Source organism: Aquarana catesbeiana, linkage group LG08 (genome assembly GCF_042186555.1).
Source record: "Aquarana catesbeiana isolate 2022-GZ linkage group LG08, ASM4218655v1, whole genome shotgun sequence".
Taxonomy (NCBI): domain Eukaryota; kingdom Metazoa; phylum Chordata; class Amphibia; order Anura; family Ranidae; genus Aquarana; species Aquarana catesbeiana.
The window spans coordinates 1,612,233-1,618,232 of NC_133331.1; the positions used below are offsets into that span (position 1 = coordinate 1,612,233).

Consider the following 6,000-nt stretch of genomic DNA (forward strand, 5'->3'; position numbering starts at 1 on the left):
AGAGACCCTAGAGAATAAAATTACGGGTGTTGCAGTTTTTTATGTCACACGGTATTTGCACAGAGATTTTTGAAACACAATTTTTTGGGGGGAAAAAACATGAATTTTCATAAATTAAAATAAAAAACAAAACAGTAAAGTTAGCCCAATTGTTAATTTTTAGCAAAGGATGTATTGTTGATACTTTGCACCTTGAAAATCCAAGAACCGTATATATATATATATACTGTATATATTATTATAGACCTATATATTCCTATCCTCTGTATACATCACCTAGTGATGTGGTGCCTCCGGCTCCCTCTTCTTCCTAATATCTCCGCCCCTTTGTGGACATGACCCCCACTAACTGGCTTTTCATAACAATAAAAAAAGAAAACATTGTATTTATTTTAATGACAAAAAAGCATCTAAAATATTCTAGTGAGAATGCACAGCGCCTTTTACTAAACCACGACCCCCCCCCCCCCCCTCTTTATTTTTAACATAACAAAAAGAAACAAATATACAAACATGAAATTAAAAAAGCACCTGGAATAGTTCTGAGCCCCGAAAGTTCCGCAATTCTTCGCAATTCTCTCCGACTTTTATCAGTCTTTCTGCGTTGTGTTGAACTGTATAAAGTTGATATTTTTCAGAAGTGTGGAGACATCTACTGGTGGTTTAGGGACATTACACCAATGTGATTTGGGGTCTCCCTCTGACTTCCCCTCTGGATGTGTGAGGCTCGTTTAGTTCCGAATCAAAATTTGGACAACATTTTCAAAATTCGGAGATTCGGATGTATCCAAATCCCCAAATGACAATAGTAATAAATTTAAACGAATCCGAAATAATTAAAAGAAAAATGTCGTCCGAAATAACGAATTATCCAAATTCGAATTGAATTTGAATCAAATTCCAGAACAAATTACAAAATTAAAGCCGATCTCCTTCAAAGATTGTGGGGTTTATTTACTAAAACCGGAGAGTACAGAATCCGGTGTCTCCCAGACATGTGCACTGCCGAGAAATGTGTTTTTGTTTATCGGATCGTTCGTTATGATCGGCATTGGTTATTCCGATCGCTTGTAACTTTGGATGCATTCGAATTCTTTACGTTTCATTCGTATAAATGCAGTATTCATTATTTCGGATAATTCGTAACTTCAGATGCATTTGTATTCGTTACGTTCACTAACAGCCACATGTGAAAGGAAATTCCAATACCTATAATTTTATAGTTTATAACTATTATTATAGTTTTTATAATTATTTATTATTAATAAGTAATAATTAAAAAAAACTATAATAATGGTTAATAATTTAACTATAATAGAAAATATCAAAAACAAAAGTATCCAAATGTTTTTATTCTTATTTTCGGATTTTCTAATTTTCAGATTTTTGTTCTGATTTTTGGATTTTCTAATTTTCGGATTTTTGTTCTGATTTTTGGATTTTCTAATTTTCGGATTTTTGTTCTGATTTTTGGATTTTCTAATTTTCGGATTTTCAGAATTCATAACTTCAGATGCATTCGTATTCATTCCGTTCACTAACAGCCAAATTTGAAAGGAAATTCCAATATATAATTTAATAATAATAAAAACTATAATAATAGTTATGAACTATTATTATTTATTATTAATAAATAATAATAAATTAAAATACAATAATAATGGTTAATATTTTAATTATAATAGAAAATATGAAAAACAAAAGTATCCAAATGTTTTTGTTCTTATTTTCGGATTTTTCGAATTTTTGGATTTTTGTTATACTTGATTTGATTGTAGCCGTATTAGTGCAATTGTGACAGAGAAAATTGAGTACTGTCCGTGATACTTTTTTTATTTGCACTAACATACAATTTTTCAGGACAATGTCCCCAGACACACCCCGAAAGCTTGTCCTGAAAAATTGTATGTTAGTGCAAATAAAAAAGGTATCACGGACAGAACTCAATTTTCTCTGGATTTTTGTTCTTATTTTCGGATTTTCATTCTTTCTGATTTTTTGGATTTTCAAATTTTCGGATTAAAGTTCTTTTAGAAAATGTGTTTTTGAACAAATTCGTCCAATAATCTTTCCTTCATTTGGATGCTTCTGAATGAACGAATATGCCGAATTTTGACAAAAAAAAAAAAAGAATTCAGAACTAAACAAATTGCACGGGTCTATTGTGTCTGGCAGCCAATCAGCTTCTGACTTCAGCTTCTTCTATGAAGATTTGACGATAAATCCTTGAAGCTGATTGGCTACTTTGCAGAGCTGCACCAGATTCTGCACCCTCCAGGTTTAGTAAATCAATCATGAAGTGTATTGAAATATAACCGTCTTCAGAAATTCGAATTTCAAAAAGAATTGAATCGCATAAAACAGAATAAAATAGAAAATAATATAATAGAAAAGAAAAGAATAGAATGGAATGGAAAACAATACGGGCGTCTTCCAAAATCTGAATTTCGAATAGAATAGAACTGGCTTTTCTTCACAAGGAATTCGGATCAATTTGATATTATCAATTCAAATTTGATTTGAATGCTTCGAATCCATTGGAAAAATTTTGAATTGGGTGAAAACTAATAAATAAAACGAAACAAAATGAATTCTGTTATGAATGTGACAAAACAAAATTAGTAACATAACAAATTGATACAAAACTAAATGAAACAAACGTTTTCATTGTGCACATGTCTCTCCCCCTCCTGTTTAGTGCTGGTTAGTTCAGTCCCTGTAGACCCTCCTGTATCCTCCATGTTCCCTCGGTCAGTCTTAGTTCTTTGCAGAGACGGGAAAGTCGTCTTCTTACACTTCTGAAGATTGGAAACACATCCTCTGTGTGAGAATTCATATTCTGTGTCTTATTGAAGAGTGAATCTGCCTGTGGATGGTGCCGAGTCAGCAGGAGACGGTTCTGATCGGACGGATCGGGTCTGAGGAGGAATGTCAATGAATAAAGGGCCATTGGAAACAGAAGACTTACTATGGCAGCGAACACTCTCTTCGTTTTCCATTTTCTGGAGAAGCAAACTTAAGGTGGAACCTGAACCTGAACCTCATCTCCTGCCTAGCAACAGGCACTCCTCCGGAATGACCCCCATCCTCCAGAATGACCCCCATCCTCCGGAATGATCCCCCATCCTCTGGGATGACCCCCATCTTCCGGGATGACCCCCATCTTCCGGGATTACTCCCCATCCTCCGGAATGACCCCCCATCCTCCGGAATGAACCCCCATCCTCCGGGATGACCCCCATCTTCCGAGATGACCCCCATATTCCGGGATTACTCCCCATCCTCCAGAATGATCCCCCATCCTCCAGAATGATCCCCCATCCTCCAGGATGACCCCCATCTTCCGGGATGACCCCCATCCTCCAGAATGACCCCCATCCTCCGGAATGATCCCCCATCCTCCGGGATGACCCCCATCTTCCAGGATGACCCCCATCTTCTGGGATTACGCCCCATCCTCCGGAATGACCCCCCATCCTCCGGAATGATCCCCCATCCTCCGGGATGACCCCCATCTTCCAGGATGACCCCCATCTTCCGGGATTACTCCCCATCCTCCGGAATGACCCCCCATCCTCCGGAATGATCCCCCATCCTCCGGAATGATCCCCCATCCTCCAGAATGATCCCCCATCCTCCAGGATGACCCCCATCTTCCGGGATTACTCCCCATCCTCCGGAATGACCCCCCATCCTCCGGAATGATCCCCCATCCTCCGGGATGACCCCCATCTTCCAGGATGACCCCCATCTTCCGGGATTACTCCCCATCCTCCGGAATGACCCCCCATCCTCCGGAATGACCCCCCATCCTCCGGAATGACCCCCATCTTCCGGGATGACCCCCATATTCCGGGATTACTCCCCATCCTCCAGAATGATCCCCCATCCTCCGGGATGACCCCCATCTTCCGGGATGACCCCCATATTCCGGGATTACTCCCCATCCTCCAGAATGATCCCCCATCCTCCGGGATGACCCCCCCGGTCAGCTCTCTTTCTATGACACTGGTAAAGGCAGAAATGATGGGGCCCCCCACTGCTGCCCCCTTCTGGCAATCCGGTTCCCGGACCGGCCTGGAAGAAGTACACAGGATATTGAATTCAGGGAAATGTCATTATTCATTTTCTCAATTTCTCAACACAGGAAAAGCATCAATATGACAGCCAGGCAACTAGTATTTGTCCGCAGAGTTCCCCATTACATCAGGGTCCACAGAGTTCCCCTCTACATCAGGGTCCGCAGAGTTCCCCTCTACATCAGAGTCCACAGAGTTCCCCATTACATCAGGGTCCACAGAGTTCCCCATTACATCAGGGTCCACAGAGTTCCCCATTACATCAGGGTCCACAGAGTTCCCCATTACATCAGGGTCCACAGAGTTCCCCATTACATCAGGGTCCACAGAGTTCTCCTCTACATCAGGGTCCACAGAGTTCTCCTCTACATCAGGGTCCACAGAGTTCCCCTTTACATCAGAGTCCGCAGAGTTCCCCTTTACATCAGAGTCCGCAGAGTTCCCCTTTACATCAGGGTCCGCAGAGTTCCCCATTACATCAGTCCCCACTGTCCCTTTTGTTTTTTTTTTTATCACTTTTATTTCTATCACAAGAAATGTAAACATCCCTGGTGATAGAAATTAGAAATAAGGGTGCAAGCTTTCAGTCACTTACTTGTCAAAATCCCTGCTGATGTCACTACTGTGAGCCGTGTAATAGAAGGAGGCGCCCCCATCCCTACACTAAACCATTGCACCCAGGGCAGCCATCCCTCTTGTCCACCCCATGTATCGGCCCTGACTGCGGGACCATAATAAAGGGCCCACCACAGGGGTAAAGACAGACCACCCGTGTAAATATAAAATGGTGACCTGTAAAGGCTTCTAAAGCTTCACCTATGGAGAGTAACATTTGTGTTGTTTGTCACCGTTACACGGATCTGCGCAATTTTAAAGTGTGACATGTGTGGTATCGATTTACTCGGCGTAACCTTCACCTTTTATATTTTACCAAGAATTGGGTTTTGTATTGTGTTTTTTTCAATGAAATTCAAAAAAGTGTATTTTTTCCAAAACAATTGCGTTTGAAAAACCACTTAACAAATACCGTGTGCAACCCCCCCCCCCCCCCCTATTTATTCTCTAGGGTCTCTGCTTAATATATATATAAAATGTTTGGGGGATTCTAAGTAATTTTCTAACAAAAAATACAGATTGTTTTATGTAAACAAACGATGGAAGTTGTTACATACATTAAATATCAGCCCAGCTCTGTACAGCCAGGCCACACCCACTTCCCGCCACTGACCTATCAGAGGATGAGCTGACAGTTCTGGGAGGGAATGGAAATGATACTTTGTAATCTTTATTATAAAATAAACAAAACTTTGAAACAGCCGAGAAATCTTCCCGTATTTCTTCTCTGTGTCATCATCTCCCCGATGTATTTATATCTATTATGGAACATGACGCACGATCGTCTCCGCTTTGATCTGTGAGAATAGAAAGTGATCCTCCGCTCAGCGCTCATGTCTGCTGACACCGAGAATGAACGTTTATATTCTCTAACATCTGTGTGATCGGAGGGATGACGGCATCCGCGTATAAAACACGCATTAATGAAGGGAAAAACAACGATCGTACAACAATTAACACAATCCATCCATCCCTGTGCTGAGTTCCCGGGTCTGTACACCCGCTGTGCCCATTATGAGGGGTACCCACCATCCCTGTGCTGAGTTCCCGGGTCTGTACACCCGCTGTGCCCATTATGAGGGGTTCTCACCATCCCTGTGCTGAGTTCCCGGGTCTGTACACCCGCTGTGCCCATTATGAGGGGTTCTCACCATCCCTGTGCTGAGTTCCCGGGTCTGTACACCCGCTGTGCCCATTATGAGGGGTTCCCACCATCCCTGTGCTGAGTTCCCGGGTCTGTACACCCGCTGTGCCCATTATGAGGGGTTCCCACCATCCCTGTGCTGAGTTCCCGGGTCTGTACACC

General features: G+C 41.9%; 1 protein-coding gene across 1 annotated transcript in view; it reads right to left on the reverse strand.

Annotated features, from left to right (window-relative positions):
• The window catches only part of CD4 (CD4 molecule), a 75,002-nt gene extending 74,386 nt beyond the window's left edge, over positions 1-616 (reverse strand). The window contains exon 1 of the mRNA XM_073595383.1: positions 532-616. The gene's annotated coding sequence lies outside the window, so the exon portion shown is untranslated. The remainder of the gene's footprint in view (positions 1-531) is intronic.
• Positions 617-6,000: the final 5,384 nt, after the last annotated feature.